This window comes from Penaeus chinensis, chromosome 10 (genome assembly GCF_019202785.1).
Source record: "Penaeus chinensis breed Huanghai No. 1 chromosome 10, ASM1920278v2, whole genome shotgun sequence".
NCBI lineage: Eukaryota > Metazoa > Arthropoda > Malacostraca > Decapoda > Penaeidae > Penaeus > Penaeus chinensis.
Genome location: NC_061828.1, coordinates 1,960,656 through 1,977,876, shown reverse-complemented (window position 1 = coordinate 1,977,876; position 17,221 = coordinate 1,960,656). Strand labels below are relative to the sequence as shown.

General features: G+C 38.3%; 5 non-coding genes and 1 pseudogene across 5 annotated transcripts; 3 read left to right on the top strand and 3 right to left on the bottom strand.

Moving 5' to 3' along the window:
• Positions 1–2,316: 2,316 nt before the first annotated feature.
• LOC125030181 lies at positions 2,317–2,432 on the bottom strand. The gene has a single exon (XR_007115369.1). It is a non-coding gene; the product is annotated as a U5 spliceosomal RNA (small nuclear RNA).
• Positions 2,433–7,324: 4,892 nt separating this feature from the next.
• Positions 7,325–7,510, top strand: LOC125030141 (annotated as a pseudogene).
• Positions 7,511–7,968: 458 nt separating this feature from the next.
• Positions 7,969–8,161, bottom strand: LOC125030096. Its single transcript, XR_007115293.1, has one exon. It is a non-coding gene; the product is annotated as a U2 spliceosomal RNA (small nuclear RNA).
• A 1,199-nt stretch (positions 8,162–9,360) lies between these two features.
• Positions 9,361–9,523, top strand: LOC125030049. Its single transcript, XR_007115251.1, has one exon. It is a non-coding gene; the product is annotated as a U1 spliceosomal RNA (small nuclear RNA).
• A 632-nt stretch (positions 9,524–10,155) lies between these two features.
• On the bottom strand, positions 10,156–10,273 carry LOC125030167. The gene has a single exon (XR_007115356.1). It is a non-coding gene; the product is annotated as a U5 spliceosomal RNA (small nuclear RNA).
• Positions 10,274–10,907: 634 nt separating this feature from the next.
• On the top strand, positions 10,908–11,111 carry LOC125030130. The gene has a single exon (XR_007115322.1). It is a non-coding gene; the product is annotated as a small nucleolar RNA U3 (small nucleolar RNA).
• The last annotated feature ends 6,110 nt before the right edge of the window (positions 11,112–17,221 follow it).

The window sequence follows — 17,221 nt, the reverse complement described above, 5'->3', positions numbered from 1 at the left end:
ATGCATATATATATATATATTTATTTATATTGAATATATGTTTGTACGTATGTGGATGATGGTATATATGTGTGTATATGCACATATATAAGTATATAAATATTGTATATGCATATATATATGTATATGCATATATATGTATATGCATATATATATGTATATGCATATATATATGTATATGCATATATATATATGTATATGCATATATATATGTATATGCATAAATATGTATATGCATACATATTTTATACATATATATATATGTGCATATACATATATGCATATACATATGCATATATGGATATACATATGCATCTATGGATATACATTTGTGGAATTCATGTTGGACAAATTGTAAGTAGAACAACGAAGGGAAGTGCAGGAAAACACACGAATATGCCAAAGGCCTTTTCACATTTACTGCTTCATTAGGGCATATGTATATGTATATGAACATGTATATGCCTTGAGGAAGCAGTAAATGTGAAAAGGCCTTCGGCATATTCGTGTGTTTTCTTGCACTTCCCTTCATTGTTCTACTTACATGCATATACATATGTATATACATATGCATATACTTATGCATATACATATGCATATATGCATTTATATACATGTGTATATGCATTTATATACATGTGTATATGCATTTATATATATATGCCTATGTATATGTATATGCCTATATGTCTATATATATACATATGCCTTTATATATGTATATGCTTATATATACATATGCCTTTATATATGTATATACTTATACATATGTATATGCCTATAAATATGTCTGTATATATACATGTGCATTTATATATGTTTATGCCTCTCTATAAATGTATGTGCCTATATACGGTATATATGTAAAGATATATATATATATATATATGTATGTATGTATGTATGTATGCTTATATATGGATATATACAAACATATGTATATGTATATATGTATATGTATATACATATATATGTATCCATATACATATATGAACATGTATATGCAGATATGTGTATATCCATGTATATAAGCATATGTATATGCATAATTATATACATATATGTGGTATTAGCATGTTGGTTTATTGCTGAAAGTAGATATTAGACCCACCAAAAAAGACGTGTCCCCTGTGTCGAGGACAAGGTGGTGGAACTAGACCCTGTGTGGCTTGGTCTGTCTGCCGTGTCTCCCTCCCCCCTCCGTCTGATGAGCGTGTCCTTTAGATGTTCATAATATGTATATGCATACATACACAGACACACATATATACATATATAAATATGTATATGCATATATATATATATATTTATATAAATACATATATGCTTATATATATGTAAATACATATATATGTAAATATATGTATGCATCCCAAGTGTTTTGATTTGTCTTCCACCTGAATCACATCCTCTGAACATGATTAAGGATGTGGTTGATGATTATAACATCCATATTTTTTTTACTATGAAGGAATCAACGAGTATGATTAATTTTTGTACTTACATGGGCCAACTTAATATATGGTAGAAAATGGCATTACTTACTGTTTAAATTTTAGTCTTACAGATGCTTGTCGTATTGGATATTTGGAAGAATGTAGAAATACAAGTAAAATAATTTACTCCCCGCACCAATCATAGCTACCAGGCTGAAGTTGAGATAAAATACTTGACAGTGATATTATATGCAACCCAAATGCATGTCATAAGGGATATAGATATATTAGTTTCATCAGTCAACATTGAAAGACTTAAAATTTACTCCTGTTTACAGTAGGTTAACCACTAATGTGTTGATATATTTAAACCGTAACTAATGTTATCTCGCATTATTTTATTTAGTTAAAAGATTATTTTGTTCACCACTCAGTCTCACATAATTCCTTCCTTAATTAAGTTTTCTTGTTGATTCTATTTTCTCATGTTATTATGGCAATTTAAGGCTGTGGTTCTTAAACCCCCTTTATTTTCCAAAGGGGGGTGGGCCCTATGAAAAAATGCAGTAATTTGAAGTTTAATTATAATTCCACTAATTCATATTCATTGAAATGTTAACAAAACATACAGATAATTTATTTTTTACAATCTGGGAGGGAATTTTATTTACCACCTCAAAAATGTGAGTTTTAGCACATATGAAATTCTAATTGTGAAACAATTTATCAATTTTCGAAAACCTGAAGTCTTATCTGAAGATTGAAAGGGCAAGAGTTCTAAAAACACAACCCAAAATAATGGAATAAATATTAGGACTTATTAATCGTTACTGATTTAGTTTCAGGTGGCCTATATGTTTATTAAACACATTTTGTAACTAAACCCACAGAAGTGGGCTATAGAAAATATGAGTAAGACTCATTGAGTTGTTCCCCTCCATGGAAATCTTTAGTAAAAGGCAAAAGAAAATGCATTTTGAAGGGAAACCAGAGTTGCCCATAAACTTTTTTATCTTTTTTATTTTTGAAAGATTTCCTAATCATTGAAAGGGACAGATTTGGCTATAACTAAGCTACCCCTGTAAATTGGGATATGTATCAAAAGATGGAGTTAATGTTCACAGTAGAATAATTATTGCAGGTTATCTTGGTGGTAGATGCTCAAAAAGGGTTTAAAAGATTGTTCTCTAAGAAGATCTTTGTATAAAAGCCAGAGCTAATGTAATTTTAGCATTTATGTCTTAAACTAAACTGCATGCCGCTTGATCAGCTTCTTCATTCCTTATTATGTTGATGTGGCTTAGGATCCAGTTGATGGCAATTTTAGACCCTCTAGAATGCCGAGCATTAATGTTGGCGAGAATGGTGGTTACAAGGTAAATATTGTTATTAGGTTGCTTTCATAGAACTTGTATTGCAGATACGGAGTCAGTATGGACTGAAATAACAGAGGCTTCTATTGTGAGAAAAAATTCAGTTGTCTTGTGTATTGCTAACTGCTCTGTTTGTAAACTGGAGCAGTTGTCAGAAAGTCTCCACGCTGCAGTGAAGCAACTACAGTGGACTGCAGCTCCTGAGTGCCCACTGCTTGTGTCAAAAGATCCATCAGTAAAGAGGATCAGTGAGTCTTTAGCTGACTTGTTATTAATGCCTGATGCTATGCTTTGTAAGGTGTTTTGTTGGCCTGTTCCACCATCTAGTAGTTGAAATAGCTGATGATTTGTCTGGGTTTATTTTTAGACCTAAAATTTGGTAATGTTTTGAAATTAAATCAAGAGCATGTTATACATGGATGATTTGAAACTAGTTGTAAGTCTTCAGCAAAGTTGTATAGATTAGCATGGATTTAGACAAGCTTGACAAGCTATTCAGTCAGAAGGTTAAAAAGAAAAGGGCTAAGAATTCTATCCTGAGGCGTGCCTTTTTCAAATGTGAGAGTCCTAGAGAAGCAGCCTTGAAAATGAACAAAAGATTTGCGTTCTGTCAGATAGCTGCCTTTTTCGGCAAAGGATGGCTGTGATTACTATTGGGTCAGCTAACTCAAAAGCTTTTTCCAGATCCAATATGACAAGCATTGTGACAATCAAGTCTGGACCTAAGAGAGGCAATGTTGTACTATGTACCAAGTTTTTTAATAACAGCAAAAAGGTTGTGGTGAAAATCCAGAATTTTATGAAGGAGACAGCTAAGAATGATTCTTTCCATTGTTTTACCAAGACAACTTGTGAGAGATATGGGTCTGGAAGATTTGGGATCTGAAGGTTTGGGAATAGGCTGAATAATTGCTTCTTTCCATGTAATAGGTAGTTTGCATTTATGATACGAAGTATTCGTGATATGTAGCAGTTTTAACTTACATTCTTGTCCTAAATGTTTGATCATTTTTTAGTTAATATTATCTTTTCCTGGCACTTTTGATTGGCTGTAGCTTGCTGTAATTTCAAGTTATTGGATGATCAGTAACATCAGGTTCTTCTAGAGCTCTTTCTATGATCTCTAGTCTTAAAGGTAGACACAGGTATTAAGGGAGTTAATAGTGTCAGGTGATAGATTATTTTGAAGATCAATAAGCAAAATTGAGACCTAATTTCTTTTAGACTGGTGTGAGTAACTGAAGAGGCACACCATGTGAGCCAGTGTTCATTTCTAATTTTCTCTAGTTCTTTGTTCACTTATCTTAAAGTATCTTTAAATAAAAGGAGGTTTCTGTCAGAGGAATTTTTTTTAAGATTCTTCCTAGTGATATTGATTCTGTGGTGAAGTTCTGCTACTCTCTCATTATAATACCAATGATCTTTGTATTCGTGAGTATGAGGTTTAGACAAAGGAATTGCAAGATTACCTGCCTCAGGAATAGAAGTTACAAGATCCTTTTCTAGTATGTCAGCATCTAATGTTTTGGGTGAGTAAAGTCTAGCTTAGTTGGTTAAGTGTTTTTCACTTGCAGTATATTTGTTAACCAGGAAATTTGATGTTCTGGCTCTTTGTAAAGGGTTTCTTGCAGGATAGCTATATCAATGGATTCATTATACAGAGCATCTTTGAGAAGAGGAAGATACTAGATATTCCATTGTTATATTTTGATATGATTATTGCAATTCTCTATATTGATTATTGTTTTTACATGTATGAGAAGTGGTTGGATTGTTGAGTGTTGGAGAAATAATTTCTAGTCATGGGATGGTGATTACTGATTGGTCTCCTAAATTAAAGATCTCTTGATGAAACAGTACTTGTTAAGTTAGGGTATTTCCTTTTATACTGAGTAATAGGTTCTTCCGAGGACTGAATTATATCAGCTTTAGTTAGAGATTCACAGCTAACTGGAGAGTGTGGCATGGAGTTACGATCCCCAGATAGGGGTGACACTAAGTCTACAGTGGGTTGAATTGTCTGGTTAGAGCCAAAGTTCTGGACTAGCTTAACTAGGTGTGCATGCATTTCATTGACTTTTGTCATTAGATTTTCTAGAGTGACTGAGAGAGCTTGCATGTTTTGTACTATAGATTCCATCAGATGAAAGGATGGAAGGGATTGATAATAGGAGTCTTTCCCTGAGACTGCTTGTGATGCCTGTTTGGCAGAAGGAGCCCTTGTAGCTTTATTTATCGTAGGTTTGATCTGATGAGCCTATGAGGCTGTGTTAGGTAGAGTAGTGGGTAAGGTTAGCCATTCATTTGTGTTTTCAATGTCACTACACTTGGTTTCAATGATTGTATGAGTCTACAATAGGAACTTGTTGGACCCTCCTGATCCTGGTTAGTCTCTGTAGGCACCTCAAATTCCAGGCATGAAGTTTCTTCTGGCAACTGACATTTTGGTTGAACTTGGGGCCCCTTCCTCAAGTTTCTTAATGCATGCCTCTGTTTCATGCAATTTGGAACAGATTGCACAATCTATAGGGGCACGGCATTAACTTTGTGCTGACCAAATCTCTGACATGTAAAACATTGGAGAGGCACTTTTACATATTCTCTGGTTTGGAAGCTTCCCAAGTTTCCAAATGTAATTTTCTCAGGCTGACCAAATCTCTGACATGTAAAACATTGGAGAGGCACTTTTACATATTCTCTGGTTTGGAAGTTTCCTAAGTTTCCAAATGTAAATTTCTCAGGTATAGAACTTTTGAGGGTACAGACTCGTACAGTCACTGCCTTGTTTCTAGCTTTGTTGTGCAGGATACACACATTATAGAAGAAACTATGTATGGTAGCTTTTTGATGGCATCCAATGGGAATTCTATGAGATACCCTACCAAAATGACCATCCTTGTAATGTCTTCTTGATGTAGGTACTTGAGGTTGATATCTTAGAATGGAGAGTGACAGTGGAAGCCAGATACCAAGTAGTGTGCTCTTTTTTGGGCGTTAATAGAAATGAGCTATTATATAAAACTTTGGTGGCAACAGCCAATTGAGGATAATCTTTTTCTAATGCAACATTTGAATTGGGCATTGGTTTTCAGTGAGTACTTCCCAAAAGATTGAACAATTCTGTACTGGTGGCATTTTCTGCAATGCCGTGATCTTCATCAGAAGTAAATTCTTAATTATTCATGTTGGAAGCTGGTGCTTGAAAGTCAGCCTGAAGTGGGTCAGAATTTTCACAGACTTCAAATTCACTGGGTGATGAGTCAAAGATTTCACTGACTTCTAATTCATCGGGTGTTGCACATCTTTTTCCAAAAATTGGAGGTCATTTCTTCCGAGTCTGATGTTGAGGTGACGTTTTTCCTCTTGATTTTGGACTTACCTATTCTAAAAGGGGGCCTTCCTACCTATTTCCAGATTTGTAACCTACTGACAGGCAGATTCCCCAAATCTGAACTTATACCTGGAAACCCCAAAGATAATATAAAACCCTTCACCAGTTTAAGGCAGTCCTTATCTACGGACCCCCCTCGTGGCACTGCCCTCGGGGTTCACTTTCACTGGTGAGGGGATTCTATGGAAATTGGCCCATAAAAAAAAATATGAAATAGTGAAAAATTATCTACAAAACTGCTCTTTGGTTAAAGAGCAGTCTGTGGTTTGGTGTTGAGGTAGTAGAATACCCCAGCTTCGAGATGCTTGACGTAATTGCCCTGACCAGCTTAGAGGTGTTCGGGGGAATTACCCACACCAGCTTGGAGGTGTCCAGCGTAAATACCGTGCGCCGTTACCTACTCCAGCCTTTGGCTTTATAGCTATATACAGCTTTACGGCGGTAGGCATAGATACTTGATTCTTTTACCAAAAATCTTGGATCCATGGTCTTGAAAAAAGAAGGGATGTCTGTAAATGGTGACCGAATGGCCAAGAAAGATATTTGGAGTACTTCTAAAGTAAAGAGTATAGGGGCAAGAATTGTATATCATGTAATAATGATCAGCACGCTCTAAAGCAAATGTGTAGCCATGATGCTTATGTTAACCAAGTATATATCTCATTTTTTAGCATAACTGAATTTAGCAATTGAAATTGAAACATCACACATGAAGAATGTTTATTTATGTAATCCAGCATCTGGCTAACGTTTTTAGATTCGTGAACCTTTTGATTACCAAATTATCTTATAGTTCCTAGACATACACAACTTGAATATCATTGGAAATACATTAGAATAAGTTTATTGAAGACATACATTCATAGTACCTATAGTTTAGTCCTTATTCCAGAAAGCTCTGATACGTATTCTTATCATGTATAATATAAACATAAAGTTTCCCACTATAGTTTGGCGAATGTTATTTACCATATAGGTGTAAAGTATGGAAATATTTTAAATATAGCAAACTACACCCACTTATTACATCATACATATACCAACATGAAAACGAGCAAATCCGGTGTAATAGAACAAAGTCCTTAATAAGATATAGGATGTGAGTGAATTTTTAATTTACTAGTATGATCATACTTTATAGGATCATTTCTATAGTGCGATTGCCGGGTTCCTCGCCGAGATTCTCGGTATATATTTAGCTATAATGAGGATTGTTAGTGTGAATCTCTGAACGGGAATCGGCTCTCAAGTGATGACCGTCCTGACTCGGTTTACCGATGTTAGGAGGAGGATCACATAGACTGAATTGTTACATTTTAATCCACGAGAAGTATCTTAAACTTTTTGAAATACTGATAAGTTAAATGAAAATTACAAATTCAAGGCGTTGCCATTATATTGAAATGTAAATCCTTTTTATTAATGCAGTTATTTTCATAGTTTCGAGTGTTTCAACCAGATTTAAAATAATAAGGAACTAATTTGTTTGCAAATGTAGATACTTTTGTGTTTACTATTACAAATGAAAGCAATATATATAGTCATTATTGCAGTCTACTTTTGGTGCGTATTACCACTGAGTAAAATTATTTCTCTTGCAATTGGTAGTAACTATCTCGAGTTCCTGTAGCCCCTTTGTTACTTCATGTAATTATGAGAACTGGTAGCAGCGGTACCAGAAGCTGGTCTAATAATTTTTAAGAAAGGAGCTACGGTCAAGCATTGTAACTGCGTATAATTTAGAATAATTAGTTGATATCCTCCCCGGAGGGAGTGGACCAATCCCGGAGGTACTGCAATACCGGGCCGATCCGCGGCAAAGGTGGAGCAAGCCCCTAGCACTTCGCCATTTTCCAAAAATCAGTTTAATATCGTAGATCCCACATGGGGATCGTATCAGATATTAAGCTGATAAGAACAGATACTACACTTTGATCTTAGCCAAAAGGCCGAGAAGCGATACTGAAAGAAGGTTGAAAGTGTGTCCGAGAAAATGTTTCAGAGGACTTGCTAGTGAAGTTCTTTATAGATAGAAGGGCATAAACAACATGACGTTGGAAATTCTTTAAATCTTGATAAACATATGAGAATGTTTCCCATATGAAAATCCCCCAAACTGTTGCTAGGGTAATTTCATCGGACTCCAAAGAAAGTACATGTGGGCAAACACTTTTAGCTTCTTGACCAAATATCACGCGCATGATCAAGCTCACTCACGCACGGCCACTTTCACACCCATAGACACACGCCTGCATACACATATGCCCAAAGTCTATTTATATATAGACGGTTATATATCTGCACACCCAGACACACACGCGTCCGCGCGCACGTACACGCACAAACATTCACGCTTGTCCATGCATATGTACACGCAACAACGTACGCGTACAAACATTCATGCATGTCCATGCATACGTACACGCAAAAACGTACGGGACATATTAACACACTAACACCTGCTTATATATTTTGTATATGAATATATAAAAAAATATGTACTAATATATATTTGCATATTAGTAAACGGTCATAGAATGTTTACTTAAGTATACCCAGAAAAGAACCCGTTCATTTTCTTTTATTTCACGCACGCACACACACACACACACACACACACACACACACACACACACACACACACACACACACACACACACACACACACACACACACACACACACACAGTATTACGAAATCTAACCATAATTTCCATTTGATATTAACCTATCGTAATATAGCCAAGATTTGAAAAATGCATAGTCCAGTGTGCATTTAAATCATGTGAATATTACATTTATACGAATATTTTCGTACACGTGCATCCATAGATGAATATGTGTATGTGTGTGGATTCTCATGTGTATACTAATCTAGGAAGATTGTCATTAAATGTCAAGATGACAAAAGTAGAGAAACAGAAGTACAGGTGGAAAAAACTTTTACGCTTTAATTTATGGTATAAGGATAATTTATCACTGGATAAATATCAAATGACCTTTCTGTTCCTAAATACAGTTTTGAAAAGTAAATATAAGTGTCACTCATTAGTAGTTTCTTCGTAAAAGGAAAGTCAAACTTGATATTTGTATAAAGTGTTGTAGTGCGCGTGGGCTTCTCAGTATGGGCGAACGTGGGTCGGCGCGTGGTTTCGAAGAGCATACTTACCTGGCACAGGAGATACCGTGATCACGAAGGCGGTTTTCCCAGGGCGAGGCTCACCATTGCACTCCGGTGGCGCTGACCCCTGCGATTAACCCAAATGTGGTTAACTCGAGTGCGCAATTTTTGGTAGCGGGGGACTGCGTTCGCGCTAACCCCCTTATTCCATCTCGATATACACAAGTCTTTCAGAGTGTCAGTGTGCACCGTGGAGGTATACTGTATATTCTCTCGGTTTCTCTACCTCCCTCCCTCTCTGTTTATCTCATTATCTCTCACTCCTTCACTCTCTCGGTTAGATACAAAAGTGCTTCTATTTCCTCAAATTCTTCGCTGCTGTAACTCTCGGGCATCGTGCTGAATGCATGAAACTGTACAGCACAAAATATTTCATCACCATCCCCTAACGGCGGGTAGCGTTAGGGGATGGTTAGGGGACGTTAGGGGACGTTAGTATATGGCATGATTTATTTATACAGAAAGCAATCATTTGAAAACATCGACACACCTTCTTAGGTAACCTTTAAAAGAATAACCTCTTTCACCACCAAGTAAATGAAAATTAAAGTGAAGTAAACTTAGATTAGAACAGTTTAAAATTATAGTTATGTTAAATTGTTTAACACCGAACGGTAGTGTTTTGTACAACTTATAGAAATGAAAAAGAAAATTGTTTCAGCTGATGGTAAAAGGATGGAATCTTATGTGGTCTAACTCAAAAGAGTAGATGAAATATCCAGACTTTCTCCTTCACCATTTTGAAGTCAATTATTATAGTGCATATGTTAAATTTGAACCCACCGAAGTGGGCTGTAGAAAAAATTGAGTAAGACTCATTGAGTTGTTCCCCTCCACGGAAATCTTTAGTAAAAGGCGAAAGATTTATGCGTTTTGAAGGGAAACCAGAGTTATGTATAAATGGTAAGCGAATTTACCAACAACGGTAGACTGAGGACTCGTAGAGCGATGAGTATAAGGGCAAGAAAGACATCTTGAATTAAGCACTATTGTTATTTTATCTATTAAGGATTAGCACGCACAAAAGCAAATGTGTAGTTATGCTATTTACATTAACCAATTATATAGGCAAGGTAGTAACTGAATTTAGCAATTTAAATAGAAATCTCGTATATGAAGAGGAATGCTGCTCTTTTAAATCATTAACCACCTAGATGATGGTTTAGAGATACATGAACCTTTTGATTCCCGTATCATATTACCTTATAGTACCTAGAAATGAGCACCTTGAATTTTATTGGAGATGCATTGGAATAGGTTCTGAAGAAATATACATTTACTGTTCATATTAGTTATGTATAAATCTTGTTTTAAACAATGTATGGTATATATCATATGTTTCCTCTATATTTTACTGTATACCATTTGATAAAATAGTTGTAGAGTAGGCATATACTATAAATTGGGCAAACTTCATCCACATATTGCACCATACATATACCAACATATGAACACCCGAAAATCCTTTGTTGTAGAACAAAGTCCTCAGTAAAATGTAGTCTGAGAGTGAATTTAGAATGTGAAAGCATGATCATACTTTATAGGATCACTTCTATAGTGCGATTGCCGGGTTTCTCGCCGAGATTCTCGGAATATATTCAACTACGATGAGGACTGTTAGTGTAATCCTCTGAGCGGGAAGCGGCTCTCAAGTGTTTTGCCTGAGAGATTTGATGACCGTTCTGACTCGGTTTACCGATGATCAGAGGAGGATGACACAGGCTGAGTGGTTGAATATCGATCCACAAGAATTATTCTTGAACTTTTGAAAACTCCTGATAAGGAGAAAAACAACTAATATCTTAAAGGATGAAGACTTTTTTTTTTTTTTTTTTTTGTTGGATTTCTTGGCTATCAACCAACGGCACATGGCCAAGGTTATTAAGCCAATGGATCCTATTTATTCTATCAATCTATATAAGGTCATAAAGTTTTGTCTCCCTTAGAAAAGCAATTACTTTATTTATTATTTTTTCATCGTCTGACAAGATATTTTCTATTGTGAGTGGCATTTGTTTTATTCTGAAATAATTTTGGAGTGGTTGTCTTTTATATAAATATTTTTGGCATTCTATTAAAAGGTGTTTTATGGTAAGGCTGGTATTGCAGTCAGGGCATTGTGGAGGGAAGGTCTTCTCAATGTAGGGAGTGAGGTGGGTTAGTCTTGTAGCGTTGACCCTAAGACGGGCCAACACCACCTCCTCTCTTCGTTCTCTTCTGTATGATGTAGACCACGGTTCTATTGTGGTTTTGTGTTTATGGTTTATTTGGAGGCTGGTCCACTCACTTTGCCACAGGAGATGTATTTTTGCTTTTATAAGAGACACAAAACACCTGAGATCTGTACGAATTATGGTAATGTCCAAATCGTCAGTTGACCCGGCTAGTTTGTCAGCCTGTTCATTGCCATGGATACCAGAGTGGCCTGGTACCCATATTAGCTTGATTGATTTATTGGCACCGTGTAACTTACGAATGATATTACCCAGCAATTCATTTTTGGTGGTTTCTAAGGATTTAATAGCTTTAAGTGAACTTAATGAATCAGAAAAAATAACTATTCTATCGTGGGTCGTCGATAGAGCAAAATCAATAGCTTTGTCAATGGCAAAAAGTTCAGCAAGAAAGATCGATGTATGATTCGGCAGTCTAAACTTTAGTTCACATTCAGTCGACCATACACCCGCACCCACACCCTCATTTGTCTTGGAGCCGTCGGTATATATATGAAAAAAGGATAGATGTTTAATAAGGATCTCTCTAAACCGCTGGCGTACCTCACCCTCCGGCGCCATGGCCTTAGCTGATGGAAGCCAAGCTTCCATGATGGAAAAATTGGGTGTTTCCCATGGCGCTATGTTTGACTGAACCAGGGTATCAATAGTAGAGAGATCTATACCGACTTTCTCGATGAGGTCGTGGAGTCTTGTGGCAAAGGGCCTAATGCCTCCATTGCCATTGGGATGGCTCGGGTATCGAGCCACCTTAGCGGCATAGGTCAGGGCTAATTGGCCGCGTCTGAGTCGGAGGGGAGGTACTCCTGACTCCACCTCAAGACGCTCGATCCGAGTGCACTTCAGGGCTCCAAGACACACACGTAAACAGGCATTCTGCACAGCATCCAAACCTTTCAAACTTGTTTTCGATGCCGAGCCATACACGATTGACCCATAATCTACTTTAGACCTAACCAGGGCTTTATATATCATTAGCAAAGACTTCCTATCAGCTCCCCATTTATTACCAGCAATGCACTTTAATAAATTTAGTGCTTTTTGACATTTATTCTTTAACTGACCAATGTGGTCTTTCCAATTAAGTCTACAATCAAAGAGTAGACCAAGAAATCTAGCAGAATTTTGAATGGGTATTGGGTGGTTATCTAAAGTTAACCTGATATTTGGTATCTTTCTATGTGAAAAAATTACCCCAATACTCTTTCTAGTGGAAAACTTAAAACCCCACTGGAGGCCCCAGTTATGAATCATATCCAATGCGAGTTGAATACGATTTGCCGAGAACTCTGCATTGTTGCTGGAATGCCACAATGCACAATCATCGGCGTACAGTGAGTATTTAAGATTTCGAGGGGGAGCTGGTAGGATGTCATTAATCATACATAGAAATAATGTTGGCGACAAGACACTTCCTTGTGGGACCCCGTTTGCCTGGACAAAAATGTCCGAAAAAGTGACATTGTCGGCAAAAAGTTTGACAGAAAACGTTCTGTCAGAAATGAAATTTTGAATAAAACAAGGCAAGTTTCCACGTAATCCGAAAGCATAAAGTTTTCTGAGTAGGCCATATCGCCATGTCATGTCGTAGGCTTTTTCTATATCTAAAAATACTGAAATCAAAAAATCTTTTTTGGCAATTGCCTCTTGAATATGACTGTCCAGCTTTACTAGTTGATCGAGAGTTTGGCGTCCCTTTCGGAAGCCGCACTGCTCGTCAACTAGCAAATTACTGCTATTTAAAAAATGCAATAGCCTACTGTTAACAATTCGTTCCATGACCTTGCATAAGCAATTTGTCAACGCAATTGGTCGGTAGGAGATGGCAGTTCTGGGATTACCCCCTCCTTTCAATACAGGAATGATGTGGGCGAAGTGCCATGAGTTTGGAAAAGTGTGGCTTTTCCAAATTTCATTGTACACTTCTAGCAACTTAATCATGTTATCATGATTAAGATGCTTCATCATCTCATATCGAATCTCATCGGGGCCCGGGGATGTTCCTCTACAGGCTTCTAGGGCTCGGACAAGCTCATTCATAGTTAGGTCTTTATTATAATCAAAGTCATCTCCTGTGGCAAAGTGAATAGGTTGCAGCTCAGCGGCTTCCTTGGTGGGCAGGAAAGCAGGATGGTAATTTGCCGAACTGCTTGTGTAAGAGAACTGCCTGGCGAGTACATTAGCAATGTCTTTTGGTGAATCGAAATTTGTTCCCTCGTGAATGATGTTTTTAATTTTGCAGGATGTTTTGTTTTTATTAATTTTTTTGACAGTGGACCAAACCTCTGATATTTTTGTATTACTATTTATTGTAGAGACAAAGCTACGCCAGGAGTCTCTTTTTGCTTGTCTAATTACTCTACGAGCCCTAGCTCTTGCTTGTTTGTAGTTGCAAAAGTTCTCATTATTGATGTTATTTTTGAAAAGCCTGTAGGCCTTATTGCGTCGGCACAGTGCCCTGCGGCAATCTGGTGTCCACCATGGAACTCTATGCTTAACGCTATCTGTCGAAGTTTTAGGGATGGATAGCAAAGCTGCTTCTAAAATCGAATTCTGAATATTGTTTACTTTATCATCAATGGTTTCTCCAACAAGTTCGAGCTTGACGCTCCTTGTGAAGGCGACCCAGTCTGCTTTTTTTACGTTAAATTTAGGCGCTGAAGGCGTTCTCACTGTGTCGCATGAATATTTAATCAAGATAGGAAGATGATCGCTTCCCAACGAGTCGTCAATGGTGTGCCACAGGCACTTGGCTGCTACTGATGATGAGACCAGTGATATGTCTATAAAGCTCAAATTCCCGGTATTATCGTCTACCCGTGTTGGGCTACCATCGTTCAGAAGGACTAAATCAGAGTCGTTAATCAGCTTAACTACTTGCTCACCTCTACCATCCGCCCGCAGGGAACCCCATAATGTATGATGAGCATTAAAATCACCTAAAATTACTTTATTTTGTGGCAGACTATCCTGAAGAGCAAAGAGCTCATCATAAATTACCACTTTATCAGGGGGACAATAAACCGAACATGTAGCCAGATACGTGTTATTGATTTTTACTTTGCATGCGACAACCTCCAAAGTAGAATCAATAATCACTTCTGTAAAAGGGAGGCTTTGGTGGATGTACATGGCGACTCCGCCTCCACCCCTACCCTCACGATCCTTCCGACACAAATGGTAGTTTCTGAGTGATACGACCTCGTCGCAGACGAGGTTGTTTAAGTGTGTTTCTTGTAAGACTATAATATCGGGAGCATAGGACGAGGCTAATAATCTGAGGTCGTTTACTTTAGATCTAATACTTCGACAGTTCCATTGTATAATGGTTAACGCGATGATTACGTTTTATGGGGTTTGGAAGTGCCTTGTCCGCCAGTTTTAATTTTCTTTTTCTGGGAGGGAGGTTCGTCCTCCTCTCCCTCGCTACCCAGGGGCCTTCCATGGGTATTTTTGGAGACAGTAGCCTCCATGTCCTGCGTCTCGCTGCCAGGGAGACGCCCGGTGGAGGATGATCTGCTTCGAGAAGCAGACCAAACACCAGACGAAGTCCTAGCAGGAGCCGCCTGGACGAGAAGGTGCGATCCAGACTGTGTTTTGGTATCATCCTCCTTATGATGCTGCTGCTTTTGCTGGGTTGATTCAGCAATTTGTTGAATTGTATCTTTCAATTCTTTGATTTGACTCATTAATTCCTTGACCGTTTCCTTTAATTCAGCAATTTCTTTATCCTTAGCTGCAAGTTCCTGACTGATGCCGTTTGCACTGGAAGTGTTGTTAGTTGCTGCTGAGGCGTAGGAAGTATTGGGTTTGCTGGTCAAACCTTCAACTTTCCTCTTGGCTTCACGGTAACTAACATCATGTCCTCTCATGTATGCTAATATTTCAGTCTCCTTCTGCACTCGGCAGAGCCAGATTGATGGGGACCTCCACAGTTAGCACACTTGAGCGAAGTCTCAGTACATACAGCAGTGTCATGATCTCCAGCACATTTACCACAAGTAAATTTATTGGTATCCTTATCATTGCATCGTAATGAGGTGTGTCCAAATTTTTGGCATCTATTACAGCGCATAGGTTTTTGAATGTAAGGTCGCACTTGGACACGTTCATATCCAACCGTGACATACTCAGGAATTTTACTTGAAGCAAAGGTCAAAAAGCACAATCCGGTTTTTGTTCGCACATTCCCGTCTTTCTTGGTCATGCAGTTCACGTCCACTACGCTTTGGTCCTTCATATTTTCCAGAATTTCACTCTCCTCCATTGTCCTCAAATCCCTGCTAAAGATTACTCCCTTGCAGGTATTGGGGCCAATGGGGATAGTTACGTTGACCTTCAAATCATGAATTTGCGTCAGTTTAAGCAAGTCCTTAATCTGGGAGTTGAATTGCACTTTTACAAGGAGGCTACCATCTCGCAATTTCTTGACAAAATCAAAATCGCCGTCCACTTGACCATCAAGGACCTTCTTGATGATGAAGGGGCTCACATTCAAAAGCGATTGATTTTCATTCACGCATTTGACAGTCAGATACCTTGCATTCTGTGGAGGGATTGAAAAAAATCGTCGTTCTCGTTTGTCAGCAGTAGGGGTTCCGTTGTTCAAGGTCGCATTAGTCTTAGAGGAGTCATGGGTCGTCCCCCCTCCTTGAGGAGGAGGAGGGTTAGCCGAGGAATCGCACATGCTGGGTATCGGACCGAGTCCGACCCCTGGGCCCGTGCCCGTTGTCCTGAAGGGACCAGTTAACCCTTAACTATCGTTGAACAACCTAACAGCAATAGCTAAGAGAAGAGTGTGGCAGTTTCCGTCCTCTACCCCCCCAGTGGAAGCCTGGTTGCGTTCTCCAGTACCACAGAGGGATCGAGTTATGTGGAAGACACCTCCTTACCGCCGAACTTGCCTAGTGCGAAGGGCGGTAATTCGATGCCCACCCCCCAAGCGAATACGGGAGCCCACAAGGGTACTCCGGTAGGCTCAGGGAAGTCACATGAAGAGAGGAAGAGAATTTAGAATAAAGAAAAAGTGCGCCCAAAGGACGCCCCAGACTACTGGGCCTCCCTACCCAGGGGTCAAAGCCCGTAAGGGCTGCCCTGGTGTAGAAGAGAGCTGCGGGTCTGAGGTGGGGTGCTGACTACGCCTACTGTAGTCTCGTGTGACCTGCAAAATCAATGCACTGAAGGTGCAGGCAAAGCACAAAATGCTGAAAAAATCAGATTTACTCTACGTATATTACGTTAAATAACTCAGAAGCAATAGCGCCGAGCGAGACGAGAGGCCCCGGACACCAGGGTAACTCCTGTGGCACAAGGCTTGGGTCTATTGCTGCTGCGTCTGAAAAGAGAGGTCCGAGCTGGTTAGAGTCTCGTACACGAGTGATGAAGACTTGCTGCTTCTTGGCCCCAAAAACCCAAAAACTGAGTACCTGTAACTGAATTGAAGTTTGACTGCTTATAATTAATGTAACTATTTTCGTGATTTTTAAATGTTTAAACCAAATTTCCATTAATAACTTTTTTTTCTTAAATGTAGATACTATTACGCTCACCAGCCAAGTAGTTTTATTACATATAATTGTGCTTTGTCTACTATGATGTCATTATCAG